Source organism: Lycium barbarum, chromosome 10 (assembly GCF_019175385.1).
Source record: "Lycium barbarum isolate Lr01 chromosome 10, ASM1917538v2, whole genome shotgun sequence".
Taxonomy (NCBI): Eukaryota; Viridiplantae; Streptophyta; class Magnoliopsida; order Solanales; family Solanaceae; genus Lycium; species Lycium barbarum.
The window spans coordinates 19,508,037-19,524,050 of NC_083346.1; the positions used below are offsets into that span (position 1 = coordinate 19,508,037).

The window sequence follows — 16,014 nt, forward strand, 5'->3', positions numbered from 1 at the left end:
TTAAAGCAACTTATCGACATTAACAAAGTTATGTTTTTGTTAATTATGGAACCATTTGCTGATATGAGCAAGTTAAATGGTTATAGATAATTTCTCGAATTCCAACACTGTGTTTCTCGTACCAATAGAAAGATAGGGTGCTTGTGGAACTACGTTGATCATACCAAAGTTATTGATGACAATGAACAATAAATCACTCTATACTTCAAAGACCATAAATTGACAAGGGTACCTTCATCACTGTTGTCTATGTCAAATGCTCTACTGTGGAAAGGAAAACCCTATGGAGAGTATTGATGACATGAACAATATTGTCGATGGTCCTTGGTGTATAAGAGGTGACTTCAATGTTATTATAGAACCTACTGCAAATTGGGGTAACCCCATTGGGCTTACAAAAGCCTGAAATTTATTAGTATCGTGAATGTTTGTGGCCTTGTAGATATTGATTTCGGTGTTTCTCTATATACTACGTAAGATAAGATAAGACCTAGTAAAAGAAATTGGAAGATTCTTGATAAAAAAAATATCAATGATCAGTATGCGCAGCTTTTTATTCATAATATGGTCAAACACAAGACTAGAACATGTTCAGACCATATATCTATGCTACTCAACTCTCATAATGACCAGAACCATCATATCAAGTACTTTAGGTTCCTCAATTTTTGGATTACTCAGTCATACTTCTTTGAGGTCGTTTAGCAGGTATGGGATACTAGTATCAATGGAAATACTATGTGAAAATTATAGTCTAAACTAAAGCTTCTCAATAAGAGACTCAGTCAATGGTCCAAGGAGACCATAGGAGACATTAATTAACAAGTTAATTCTTGGGAAGCCAAACTTCTTATCCTTGAGGACGGTGATCTGAATGAAAATAATGAATAGGGAAGATATAAGCTGAATAAAAGCTATGTTGAATATATAAAATGGCTTGAATTACAAGACCATATCCTAAGGCAAAAGACTCAAAGCAAATGGTTTAAGAATAGGCCTGTAACACCAAATACTTTCATACTATTCTAAGAGATAGAAGGAAGAGGTTACATCTTTACAAGATTAATAACCATAGAGACAGATGGATTTAAGGGGATGATAAAATTATCAAGACTTCTATTAAGCATTTCAAGAGCTTCTTCAATAGCAGCCTATTAGCAATAATCTGACCATCAACTGTATTTCAAAACTCATTTTCAAGGAGGAAATTGATTTGTTGATCAAGATACCAGAAGAGGATGAAGTTAAAGAGGCAGTCTTCAGTGTGAGTGAAGAAAGCAGTGCTGGTTCTGATGGCTTTAATGGAAGATTCTTTAAAACTTGTTGAAATATTATCATGAATGACATTCTTGATTTTGTTACTGATTTCTTCAAAGGGAAAAGGATAATCAAATTTTACACTAACACTTGCCTTGACCTTATTCCCAAAATGGAGTCCTCTTCCAGGATCAATGAGTTTAGACATATAAGCTTCATTAACTATACAATAAGATCATCTCCATAATTGTTACTAGAAGACTGAATCCTGTGCTTCCCAGACTTATTACTAAAAATCAAAGTGGATTTATTTCTGATAAACTTATCACTAAGAATGTGATGCTTGCTCAAGAATTGTCCATGGTATTGCTTAACCAAATAAGGGAGGTAATATTATGATTAAGTTTGAGAAAGCTAAAGCTTATGACATGCTATCATGGACCTTTCTTTTTAAGGTTCTAGAAAATTTTGGTTAGTTCTAATTGGATTTATATTATTAAAGGATAATTTGTAATGTTTTTTTAGTCTATTATTCTAATGATGCAAGACATGATTTTTTTTTCTTCTTTTCAAGGATTCACACAAGGTTACACACTCTCATCTTCCTTGATTATTGTTGCAGCTGATGACCTCTCTAGATTTTTCAACAAGCTCAATGAAGTGAAAGATTTTATACCCTTCACCATAAATAGGAGAGGGCCTAAGGTCAACCACATAGCATATGCTTATGACATTATCATTTTCAACAGTGGGAAATCTAAGTCTATCAAGATGGTGATGAAGCAATCAGAAAGTATGAAAGGGCCTCTGGATGGTCAACAAAGATAAAAGCTTTCTTCTTACTGACCCAAAAACCAGCCCTTACTGGATCAATAAGCTAAGAGACTACACTGATTTCATAGATAAACATTTCCTTTACTTACCTAGGGTGCCTTATCTAAGTCGTAAGGAAGAAAGTATGTTATTTTGACAGCATGGTTACTTAATTAAGTGATTAAGAGGATGAATGGATGGCAAGGAAAGATGATCTCTTATGGTGGAAGAGTGGTATTCATCAAGAGTGTTCTTCGATCCCTTCCCACATACACCTTTATAGCTCTCAATTCCCCCAAAAGTGCCTTGAACTTGATTGAAAAGCACATGGTTAGATTTTTGTGGGGCTCCTTAACTGACAAGAAAAAAACCATTGGAGTGTTTGGCATAATCTATGCTTCCCTAAGGAGGAAGGTGGTGTAGGTATTATAAGTCTACATGATATTTCTAATATCCTTGCTATTAAACGATGGTGGAGGCTTAGAACCAAGTATCCTCTATGGTTGAATTCATAAAGGCTAATGTAACATTCCGTACTTCCGAACTAAAGTATAGAACCATGGAATCAGAAGAGAAAAATTGTTCTAAGTGTTTAAGAGCAGTAGGAGCTCGGTAAGCGAGTCCCAAAGAGAGGCAAGCCATGCGAAAGTTGAAAACGTAAAATTTTGACTAAGTGTGAAAATGGACCTAGAAGCCCATTGAGATAAGCTCAAAGCGAAAAAGGGTCATGCCATAGACCTCGCTCAGCGAGGTGTAGTGACCAAAAGGAGAAAATTCTAGAAATTTTTCTAAGTACATTTTGGACCAGTGAGCTTGCTGAGCTAAGCTCAAAGCGAGGTAAGACCTCGCTATAGAGCTCGTTGAGTGAATCCCATAGCGAGGTCACCCCTCTCTTTGGAGCTTGCCTGGCGAGCCAAGCAGTCCCAATGTGATGTCCTATAAATTCAACACTTAACTCAAAAATTCATTTGTCAGACATTCCAACTTCGTAGAAACCCCTTGAAGGACGATTGTTTTCTTCTCTCAACCCCCCACAGCAAGGTAAGAATATATCTATGATTCTTAATCAATCCTAGCACTAAATACATGATTCTTAAATAAAAACATAGGATTTCCAAGGTAATCCTTCTCAAGTGATTGAACCTGGGGTTTTGGGTGTTCTTCGTCAGAGAAGTGAACCAGTTTATTGGATTGGAGCATTTACAGGTATGTAGGGATTTTATTCACGTGTGGGAACATCTTTTTTCTTCCCCACACTACGTTTGATTCATGAACCACGTTCTCAGATTTCTAGGGTTTTTGGTCTCAATTCATGATAAACCCTAGATACATGTTTTATGAAATTATATATAATATATTTCATGTTCAAACATGTTTCAGTATTTATATTCATGAAGATCATTTTGACCTCCATGAATTTGTTCGTAATCCATGTAAACTCGTGATTTGAATTCCATGAGTTCTTAATTTCAAGTCATGACCCCACGTTACTCTACTCCAAGGATTTTACATGTTTTCCATGTCTCATGAAAATACATTTGATATGTGTGTGTGTGTCTGTGTGTGTATACTCATGTTAAACTATATACAAATCATGTTTATAAAATCTATGGGTTCTTAAGCCAACCATGTTCATATTCACGTTTTGGGAGTAGCATAGATTTACCGAGAAGTTTTGAAACACCTGAAACTACGTATGCCAATGTAGAATAAGGATCGCTCCGCCCAGTTAGGAAGATTCCTTCATGTTTATTAATTGGATTCATTCATGTCATATTCATGTCTCATACCCCAGCAAGGTATGGGATTGCTTTACGAGTCAAGCCAGAGACCAGACTCCACGTGCTCAAGTAGTTATTTCATGTTGTCGGTTAAACTAAGGCTCTCCCATTTAAATGATTTACTCAGTTTACAGCTTGATCATGCAGATCACTATCATGTCCAGGTCTCAGTTACAGTATTCAGTTACATTTTACATTTTACAGCTTACAGTACAGACTCATTCATTTGGTTGCTTCACATACAAGTACAATTCTAGTGTACTTATGTGCCTATTGCCCGGGGCCTACATTTCACGATGCAGGTACTGATTTGTAGGACAACAGATCTGCTCGTTAGGATTTCATCATATTAGCTATTTGGTGAGCCCCACTTTCTTTGGGGCATTGTCTTTACTTTTCAGTAGTCATGTGATGATAGACAGTCAGGTATGCTGGGGGCCTTGTCCCAGTAGCAATTCATTATTTCAGCCTCATCTCACAGGTTTCATAGACTAGTCAGTATGTCATGTTGAGTATTCAGTTATGTTCAGCCTTGTGGTCTACGATATCATGTTTTCAGACTAGTTCCGAACTTATGTTTTAAACAGTATTTTCAGTATTATTATGACGTCACATGTTTTATTTAGAATTCATGTTTTAACTTATATTCCGCATCAGTACCTGTCTCATGTTGATTCAGCAAGCCATGTGATTAGCTCAGTCACACGCAGTCTGGTACCGAGTGTCGTGTTACGTCTAGGCTCAGGTTCGGGGCATGACAACTAAGTACTGCTCTAGAATCCGCATTGTCCAAAAAAAATGGTTTGCAGGGAACTCTCAATAATGGAAGAACCTGATCTAGGCCAGAGAAAGGGCTGAAAGCAATATTAGATGGAAAACCAATTTCGAAAATTCTAACTTTTGTGGGATCAGGGACAGACTTGGGACATCCTTCTTAGATTCCTAATATCAATTTTGATGTGATTATGGATAAGAGTTATGTGAAAGATTTTATCAGTGAAGATAGCTCGAACCTGAGTAAACGGTCAAGCAAGCTTTCTTTTCAAATTGCTCTTCAAATCACTCATATTGAAATAGGACCAACAGACCAAAGTGATCATGTCAATTGGAACAGCTCCGAAGATGGCCATTGCACTAATAAAACTACTTGGCATATGATAAGATACTCCAAGAACAAAGACTCATTTATGAGCAACTTGTAGCATAAAGCCATGTCTTTCCAGATTTCCTTTTTGTCTTAGTCTTGGCAAAACTTCCTTTTAATGAAGCACTTTCTAAATTTGGCAATCATTCTGACTCTAATTGTTTGTGCTTCAGGTAGCTGTACAAGACTAAATCCGACATACATTCATAGAAGGAGAGGTTGCCAAACACATACAGAAATATGGTGGAGCCCCTCTAAGCATTAATCACCAACCTGGGCCAATTAAAGGAGTCATCAAACATTGGTGGGACACGGAGATCAATAGTGTTGTTCACGAGCTAATTATGCAAATAGCACCTGTGATGATTTGTTGGGAAATTGGGAAGGAACGGACAACTTGCAAATACGTGATCAAAAGAAAATGTACCATAACAGAATGGAGTATCATACAATCTGGAACACTCAAGATGTATAACATTCTGTCAATCCTACCTGCAACCTCACATGTACTTGGCCAACTCTTTGCAACACTATTGAGAAACTAAAACCAAGAGTGATTTCCAGCAAGTCACTTGAAAAAAACTAGAGATTGGAGAATTCAAAATCAATGTTGACAGAAGCTATAAGGAGAATGCTAATGATGGTATTGGGGCATTATTAGAGATAGTAATGGTGATTTCGTCATGGCTTTCTCATGATGTATCCAGTGTACCAGCAATAACTATGTTGAAGCTATAGCTTCTAAATTTGGTTCTCAACTTTGTATAGACAATGGCCTGACAGTTTCAACATGGAACTTGACTCATTGGTAGTTGAAAAAAAAAGATGATCCACATAGGCACTTCAAGTATGAAATTAAAGAAGATCATCTATGACATCATCCAATGCAAGTTGAGAGCCACTGTTAATATAATTTGTTGGGATCGAAATAACATGGCGTCATGCGGAAGCTTACATATGCAAACCTTTAACAATGATAATCAGACAACAAAGAAAGTATACTAAAAAGGCATAATATTATAATATGATTTGTTCAAATGATCTACATATTGAAAAACTAATATAAAAAAGCTTAACATCTATTGAGAGAATAATCTCCCCCTAAAACAAGAATCTTTAATGACTGCGTTGTGGATGCTATTGTGTTATATATGAGAAGAAAGGATTCTCTATTTATAGAAGTCTAAAACTTCTCCTCCAAGAAAATGGATAAATATGGTAAAGTCCTTTTCCACAAAGAAATCCTTTTCTACCAAGAAAGCTTTTTTTGAAATAAAACACAATTATGGTAAAATTCAATAAAGTAGGAAATTCAAGGCAAACCCTAACATAACTCACTGTTTCAGAGAGGCTAACCATGTAGTAGATTCCTTGCTAAATTGGCATGTTACTAGTGGAAACAGAACCTTCTACTCCTTTCATCAACAACTTCCTAGAGAGGTGAAAGGTTTGAATCAACTAGACAAATGACAATTTCCTTATGAGAAATGTGACTTTTTTGTTAGCTAGAACAATTTCTTGATTATAGGAAAGGATATATTCTAAGCTAATCCTTCAAACTCCTGTACCTTTTTTGGATGAACAGACATGATAGAGGTCTAGCCTAACCCTCCCCTCCCCCCCCTCCCCCCACACGTCAAGGGCTCACAACCACTGGTGATGGCTTGATTTAAAAATATACATACAAAGGAAATGTTATGAGCAGCATTCGGTCCAAACTACCGTTAGCCACAATTAATCTAATAAAAAAAAGTTCTTAATTATCTGCTTTAATTGCATCTAAAGCAATTAAAAGAGGAGCTCTAACGCTATAAGTTCATATATATATATATATATTCATATGCCATACGTATAGGATAAAAATTAATTGGCAGTTCTGCTTGCAAAATATGGTTGCTCAGTGTGGAGATAATAATGTTTTTAAATTTCCACCTCATTTTGTATGTGATATGTTGGACTATGATCGCTTAGAGACTTTTTGTGTGCAGTGGTTACTTCGGTGCGCGTCCCTACGAATGCAGATACTATAAACCCTTTTCGTAATGTCTTCATATTGGATCAAATAAATACTAGTCCACCTCTCAAACTTAATATAACTAGTTTTCTTTTTAAAAAAAATGGATTAGTTCGTGCTAGAGGTAGGTCAAAGAGAGCAAGACTTAATTCTCCATTCTTCATGTATATTTTAGCCACCAATATCTATAGTAGGGGTCCGTATCAAACTTCTGAAAATATTTTCTTTTCTTTTTGTCCTGATTTTATTGATGGGCAGGACGTTGCATGTAAAATTTATATCAGTAAATACCCATTTTATGAAAACTACAATAAATTTCAATCAGCTTTAAGAAATGTCTAGCATTTTCTTGTTTGAGAATAACAACTTTTTAAGATATATTAACTATAATACACGAAACTTTAACTCTGATTAGATTTGAAAATCTATATATTATCTGCAATAATTCTATCATACCCATATCACTAAATATTGAGGCTTTCTAAAACCTTCTTTGCCTATACCTTAAAATTTCGCTAGAATGATGACAAAAGATGAAAAGCTTAGTCGTAACTTCTTTTTTTGTTAAAGAAAACAACTTCAAAGGTAAGAGTTTAGTAAAACCTTGATCAAAGAAAATAAATACATGAAGGACGGTGACAAAGTTATACATATTATAATTGAAATGCAAACTTTACAACAATTGCTAGACTAGTTCCAGGACACGTGCGTTGCACTTGTATTCCAAGTGAATTGGTATAAATTTCTTAAAATAGTATAGATAATATTAAAATTAAAGATGTGTATAATGACTAACCTAAAATTTGGAGGGAAAATTATTACAAGCTCAAATTGATGAACAATCTACCTATTTGGATGACTTGATTATTGAATGCTAAATTATTAGATATCCTTTGTACCTGAAAAATTGAAACAACAGAGAAGGAATAAAATAAAAGGTTTTGAATTTCAAAGAATGGCTCATTATGACGTATGGGGAAACCACTGAGTAAGTAAATGAGGAGAAAAAATAGTAAATAAATGAGGGGAAAAAACAAAAAATGATAAAATAAATAAATTATGAGAGACAATTTTTTTTTTTCTCAAGAACAAAATGGTAACTCAACTTTTAAAGAACATTTTTGTAAATTAATTTTTAACATAAGGTGTTCTCACTTATGGTCGGGAACTAATCATATCAAAAAAGAGGTTTAGTTGTTAGGGGTTTTGCTCTGATTTTCTTACCAAATTTGAGTTTTACTTTTCCCTTGAAGGAAAGTCAAAGTATTACCATAATTGTTTTTACTTTTCCTGAAAGAAAAATATAATTCTCTTCCATATTTGGTTAATCCTTGTCTTGGAGGAAAAGTTTGTACATCTATAAATTGAAGACATCATTTCCACAACTAGAACACAATAACATCCAAAATGTAGTCATTAGAGAATTTTGTTTAGGGGGAGATTATTCTCTCATAGTTTTAATATTCTATTTTATATTAGTTTTCTCAATATGTAGGTCGCTTGACCAAATCATATTATAATATTACGCCTTTTTTGTATATTTTCGTTGTTGTCTGATTTATCATCGTTCAAAGTTTGCAATTGTAAGCTTCCGCATGACGCCATGTTATTTAGATCCCAACATTAGTTGCATGGGAGAAACTCTAATGAATCATTGATAATTCGCCACATCATTGATACAAAAAATACCCAAATACCAAATCTGACTTCTATATACTCCCCACAAACTAGAAGAAACTCGTGGGAAGCTCCCCAAGTCCACTGGAGGTCTAAACTTAACCAACCTAGCAGTATGGGATCAAGAAGTCATTTCTAAAACTTGCTGGTACCTTGGTCATAAGCACGATAAGTCGTGGATTAAGTGGTTGCATGCTTACTATATCAAAGGGAGACAGTGGGGTAATGCAGAGGCGGATCTAAGATTTTAATTTTAGGGGTTCAATCTTTTAATTTTTTAGTATTGAATCATTATATGTCTAAAGTTAGGGGTTCATATCTACTATTTATTGTAATTTTAGTAAATTTTTACACATAAATTTATACCCCGCATTGAAAGTTTGGGGTTCAATTGAACCCCTTTATAATGTGCTCCATCCGCCTCTGGGGTAATGTCACAACACTAGCTCAAGCATGTCGGATGCTCAGGAAAGTGATAGAGTCCAGAATAGTGTTAGAGCAAGTCCAGTGCAATACCAACACTGGAATGAGCCTTACTAGACAAATCTACATTCAGCTCTTACCAAATAATTTGAGAGTTCCTTGGAAGTGCCTTCTATTTACTAATCATGCTAGACCAAAGGAAAAATTCACCATGTAGTTGCAAGTGCAAGGAAGATTACTTACTGGGGACAGATTTCTCAAATGGGGAATGGATGTTGAAGCAAAATGTAGCCTCTGTCAAGTATTTGATGAAACCTGAGATCACCTTTTTGTGGAGTGTCCCTTTGCTAGATAACTGTTTGCCAGGTTACTACAGTGGATCCATTAACAACAAGTTATTGAACCAACCTGGAAGTTGTTCATTGCAAGAGTTATTCAGAGAGCCAAAGGTAAAACACAACAGGCCCAGCTATTCAAGACGATCTATGCTGAATTGATACATGGCTTGTGGATAGAGAGAAACATGAGGGTCTTTGAAAATCAGTGCCGAAATTGGAAAACTACTGCTAGAGACATTGCTTGTACATGTGTAACGGTTCACTATTTCACGCGAATTTAGGGCGTAAAAAGGCTATTACGAACTCGTTGACGCTCTTTCGGACCTGTTTTGAAAAAAGAGTAGCCACCTAATTTTTAGCAAATTAGGAAAACTAGTTGTGAAGGGTTTATTCAAATATCATGAAAAAACATTGGTAATCCAGAGTTCTAGGTAAGGGTTCTGATGATTCCCCAGGGAAGGTATTAAGCATCCTAGTATTAAGGATTCGTACTATACGATTGACCTTCAAATTCCAGTGTATGAGTATTTGTTTAAACTGCTTATTTTGTATTTATTTTCTGGTAAAAAAAGAATTGTCATAGATAGTTTTTTACATATCATATTTTTTGGAAGAATTTGAATATATCCCCTTTACTTATAGGGTATCATAGTTTCGGATTTATATCATCCGGGTATAAGTAGTTTCCTTTTATATATAAGGAATATGTATAGGTTTGTAAAAATGTAAAGGAAATGTTATTTATAAGTTGTTTATTTTATACTTATACACCGGGGCTCGAGTTGATTCGTATTGGTATGTTTCAGTCTTATCCGGAACTTAATATTACGCGTAGGTTCTTTAAATGTTTGTAAAGGCATTTTATATTTGAACGTGTATAACCCGTCTAAAAATGTAAACTAATTTGAGCCAACTTTGGGCAAAATCGGTATTTCGTGCTAATAAAACCTTCATTTTGTCTCTATTTTCCAGAAATGAGATTCATAACTTAGTAAAAAGAATCTAGTTTTTTGTTTAAGTTTTTGAAAACCGGTCCAATATTGTGCCAAAGATTGGTCATTTATGAAGTTTTATAGATTAAACCCAATTGTTAAATCTGTCCATTTAAAGATGATTTTGGAAATTCAGTTTGGAGTGCGAATTAAGTTAATTAACTCATTTTTGTGAGATAGCTTTATCATATAAAACGTGATTTGCTCAGAAAATCACTAGTGATTTATTTTGGAAACAGTTTTGAAAAGGTCTCATTTTGATACTTATTTGTAAGAAGAGAAAGAAAAGAAAAAGAAATTATGTTTGAGTCCGTGGTTTTGAAAAAACCGCGTACGGGGACCTAAAGTCAAATAAACGGCATAAGAACCGTTGTCCTGAGACATCTAATTCCAATCATAAGGATTTTCCACTATAATATGAGTTTGAATACACATTTTTACAAGTACATCAAGTTAGAAATGAGTCAACAAATAAATATATAGAGACTAAGTTAGACTAGGGGCGTAACAAGCCCCTAGTTGGCCATTTTCACCCATGGTTGGGCCTTCTGCGCGCCTCACTATCTTTTTTGTCTTCCCGGACTCTATTTTGAAGTAGTATTCCCACTTGGGCCTTAGGCCTAAGGGGTGGTTTTATGCATTTGTGACCCGAGCGGCCGCGTGGTAGGACGAGGAGGAGAGAAAAGAAAAACACCGGTTAGTTTATAATCGTTGAACTTATCACTAAGGTAAATGACTAAAGTTATAAATACACATGCATGTATATAAGATAAAGTATACACACATACACACACATGTATATAAGATTTATTTGGGTCTTATTGAGAGAGGACAGAGAGAGCACAGAACCATAAATGCTAAGGACATTCAAATAATATGCTAGGAGTTGGTGCAATTTCAATAAGCAGCCAGGGAGCAGTATACAAGTATACACACTGAAGCAGACATTATAAAGAACCTTGATGTCACAAAATGGAACTTGACAAATCAAACACAATTTCTTTAAAGGGGCAAAGGCAAACAAGCACCAGCAGTTGCAAACAAAGGCAAAAGGGAAGAAGACAGGCAGTTGCCAAGGACAAGCAAAACAAACCAAACAAAGACCATCTCATGAGTGGACTTAGAGTCTCAGCAATAGCAGGTAACATTGAATAGTAAAAGAAAGTATAAGCAGTGGGTACATGTGATTAGAAGACAAACATGATGGGTAAAGGTGCACCTTAAAATTCAATGACAAACTTAATTCAAAGAGAAGCATCTCATATCTAGCAGATGGCAGCAAACCTCAACCAGTTAAGCCAAATATAACTAGACTTAGGGAGGTATGTCAAGTATTCACACTAAAATGAAAAGAGGTATGTTTAAACTTATTCAGAGGAGTACGAGCATCAACCAGGATCACAGACTAAAACAGATTGAAGAGAGTCAAATGAGTACTACAGGGTGACAGCTATGTCATGGCATCTCAGGGATGGGCAAAGGAAAATTAGGTTGACAACCAACTTAAGACATCAATGCAGAGCTAAGGGCAGTGTGATTTCACACAGTAAGGATGCAGAGGTGAATACTCTCAAGTATGAGGAGGCACAGTAGCAGACTCATCATGGGTTTGGAGTAAACAATAGCACTGCAGCTTGACTAAGAACTCAACACACTCATGCAAGCAATATAGGGATTAAGTTCTAGTCACAGGGTGTATGACCAAGTGTAGTTGACAATACTAAGTAAGATGAAGTGCCTTGGAGGTCATGTGATTACACAAAACCAGCATACAGAGTGTTTCAACTAGGATGAGAAACACGAGAGGATAAAAGCACACAAGAAAACAAGTCAAAAGGAGCAGGAGTGTCATGAAAAAGCCAAAAGGACACAGTAGCACAGAGTAGTATGGGGATGCAGCTCATGGCCCTAGGGGTAAAAGAAGACAAAGGCAAGCATACAAGTGAAGCTAGCAAGCAGAAAAATAGATGTAGGTCCTGGAGGAAGGGTATGGAGGTCATGAATCACACACACAGATACAGCAGCTAAGACAAGGTCAGAGCATGATCATATAAAAAAAAAAGTTTCACTCCACAGGTGCAAATGAGGACAGGGTCAATGGCAATGTCACATAGGTATAGAGTAAGTAAAACACCAGGCTGGGACCTTCAAACGACTCACAACAGTTTGGTCCTAGCTCTATGCCATGGGAGGGAGACAAGACAAAGTATAAGCAAAGAAACAACACACACAATAATAGACAACTGGGGTTCAAACAATATTTCAGACAACAAAATAAAACAAAGCAAATGTGTGCCATCTAGTCCTAGTGTAACCTAGAGAAATGCAGGAGTAATACTAAGTCAAGGTCTCAAGAATGGTCAAAGATGAGAGCTACATCAGGTCACAGACTGGGTTAACTATTTCATCATTATACTCTAGCTGGAATTTGCAACTTAGGAAGCAGCTTGCAGTAAAAAAAAAAGTTCAAATAAACTTGTCATCCAGTTAAAAATAAGCAAACAAAAATCTGAGGAAGTCCAGGGATGGATTTAGGACAGACAAGAAAGACCACAAAAAAGAAACCTTGACAAAGAAGAAAAATGGACAACATCCTAAAGTTAAGTGGTTCAGGCCCCCTCCCAACTTGATGCCCTTCCTAAAAATGAGTGACTTTAGGTACACAACTTCTGGAAATTCAGACAGTAATGTCAAGAACAGACATAGCAGGCAAGACAGAACCAACAGGGGCAACAAAGGCCATAGCATCACATAGACATGAAAACGATCAACTGAAACCACAGAACACTCACCAAAGCATCTTCTTAGTGATTAAACACATAGGTGTAAGGTAGAAAAAGGAAACTAACTCCACTCAGACCTAGGCAGAGAAATATGTGAACCTGTTTTGGTACTTTGAGTAAAATAGATGTCAGGCTTCAAAGTTTAAGATGTCATTTTTGCAACCATGACACCGAGGCAGTCAAAGCACAATGTGTTATAAAACGTTACAAGCCATAGTCTACTCTCTAGAAAAAGAAAAAAAAAGTACAAAGGACCTAGTGATACAAAGATTAGCATATAGACTGACCCTTTTCCATTTTTTAGTTAGCCAATGTTAACCCAAAACAACTTCATCACAAAACAAATTTTTGGAGAAAAGAAGAAATGACATAGAACTTCACATTTTTTATTACTTAGTTCTTGATTAACCAAGCAAACACTCAAAGGCACATTTTTATAATTATGTGAATAACTTAGGCTAGCAAACTAGACCCATTGCAGATCCATTTAGTAAGGCAAACATTAGTGAGTGAACTAACAACAGAAACCATTCTAGACTTAAACCTTCCCACAATCACTCCTTACCCAATTTTCATACCTATGTGATCAGTGAGCCAACACACCAAACCTACTCACCATTCTTTTTTAACCGAACAACTAACTCTACTTGTTTTAATGGACAAATAAGTTGACAGCTTAATGCCTATCCTGGTTTGACTAAACACTCTTATGACAATCATTCAAATTAGGAAAGTAACTGGCAAACTTGAACTCTAGGTGATGTCTAGACTAAGTGATTCACAACAACTAGTTTGAATCAGTAGGGACCAGTGAGATTAAACCATATCACCCTTTATTTAAAACTCATACTTCATCATCTAAGTAAGCAATGAAATCACAATTGACAATTATCACAAAAGCACCTTACCAGAACTATTTAAAAGACCAACAGGTTAGTAAAATGAGACTAGGAGATTCACTAATAACTTACTATAATTATTGGAATGAAACAGCAAGATACATGGACCAAATCAGCACACAAGATAACATTCAATTAAGTCACTCACCATATCACACAAAGAATAGACAGTAGGTTTTAACAAGAGTCAACAAAGGTTGTTCTCTAACTAAGTAACTATAAAAAATAAGTAAGTTTACAGATATTAACAAGTTAAATTTTACTAAACGACCACCACAAGAATGAGCAATAAATTAACAGGAATCACTAGGCTAATTAAATAACTACCATGAAAATAACCAAGAAACCAACAGAAATTACCAAATTAACATTTAACTAAATAGCCATTATAAAGAAATAAGCGAAATTAACAAAGTCACTAACAAGATAAAGAGTTACCTTTTTTGGACGCAGCCAAGACCAAGAACGGATTTGAAGAACAAAAACCTCCTCAAACCCGAACCACAATACCAAAAAAAAAACAAGAAAATGAATTTTTAGCAACTGAAAGGGTTTCAAATCTCAAGTACAAAACCCCAAAATTATACTAGGCAGTTTATGGTTTCGAAACTAGATCTTAATTTCAAAACTCAATTTTTGCCTCTTTTTTCCGACCTCTTTTTCGTGAATGGGGGTTTCTATTTATAGAAACCCCAGAACATAAACAACAATCACAAACGTCGATGTGGGACAAATGAACGATGATCAAGATCGCCCCCAATAACAGAAGATCGACGGTGGAGTATACATTACAACTTGACAGAGTAAATACTTACATTAAGGGCCTGTTTGGACGATTTCTGGTGAGAGAAGGACGAAGCTTTAAATGCTTCATCCTCTCCTCCACGTTTTGCGCCTCCAACCGATGGGACACGACCAGAACAGTGGCGAGTAGGTGGTGGAACAGGGGCGGTGGCTAGGGTTAACCCTAGCCCCTTAGAAAAAAAAAAAACAAATGAGGCCCCTGGGTTTTTCGTGTAAACTGAGGGAGTATTATAACGCTTCATGGGCCGGGTCGGCCCCTTTTTGGGCTGGACCTGGTCCATGTATTTTTTTAATTTCTGAAAGCATTTTGTATATCATACAGCATATACGCGTATATCACGAGAATATACACCCGTAGGGGCAAAACGGTTATTTTATTAAAATAGGCTAACATCTAAGGTAATTAGTCGTAGTGAAAAATAATTAAAACAAGGTCAAACAAAAGGTGTAATTAATTTAATAGGCGATTTAAAAACTCATTTTGCAGAAATAGCCCCTTAATTGACCCTTAATTGAAGGAGGGTTACAATTATGGCCAATCTTTGTAATTAATTGCAGAATCATCCTTGCAATTAACTATTTGCAAATATAGCCTTATTTTGGTATTTAATTTCACCAATTAAGACTGTTTTGCATAACGTCCTCAATTAATCTGCTTCTGGCTTGGACATTTCAATTAACGCCATTCGGAGTTCAGAATTTGTAAAATTGACCCCAGCTATATTGAACCATGAGTTGATTAATTGTGAGGTGGTCATTTATGCAAAATAACAACAATTATGCTAAAAAAAAATCATAATTTTAAACAATTTTGCCAAAATTGGCACAAACATGCATATATAGTAATAATTTAAAGTTTAAGGGGTAAAACTGGTAAATTATTTTAATTACTCAAATTCCTTGGCTATAAAATATATAAATTTCCCTTTATCTAATTTTCTTGATTTTGTTGAATTAAATGAACAATTGTTTGAAATTGTTCTGTTGCTGGTGAATTATAAAAAATACTATAAAATGCTGTAAAAATGCTGATAAATTTCTGAATAATTAATAAAGCCTTGAAAGTTCCCTTATTAATATATAGAAGTA

At 35.5% G+C, this 16,014-nt stretch overlaps 1 long non-coding RNA gene across 1 annotated transcript; it reads right to left on the reverse strand.

The window, feature by feature from the left end:
* Positions 1 to 10,786: 10,786 nt before the first annotated feature.
* On the reverse strand, positions 10,787 to 15,120 carry LOC132612725 (uncharacterized). The gene is made up of 2 exons (XR_009571942.1): positions 14,937 to 15,120; positions 10,787 to 14,607 (listed from the first exon to the last, which is right to left on the reverse strand). It is a non-coding gene; the product is annotated as an uncharacterized LOC132612725 (long non-coding RNA).
* Positions 15,121 to 16,014: the final 894 nt, after the last annotated feature.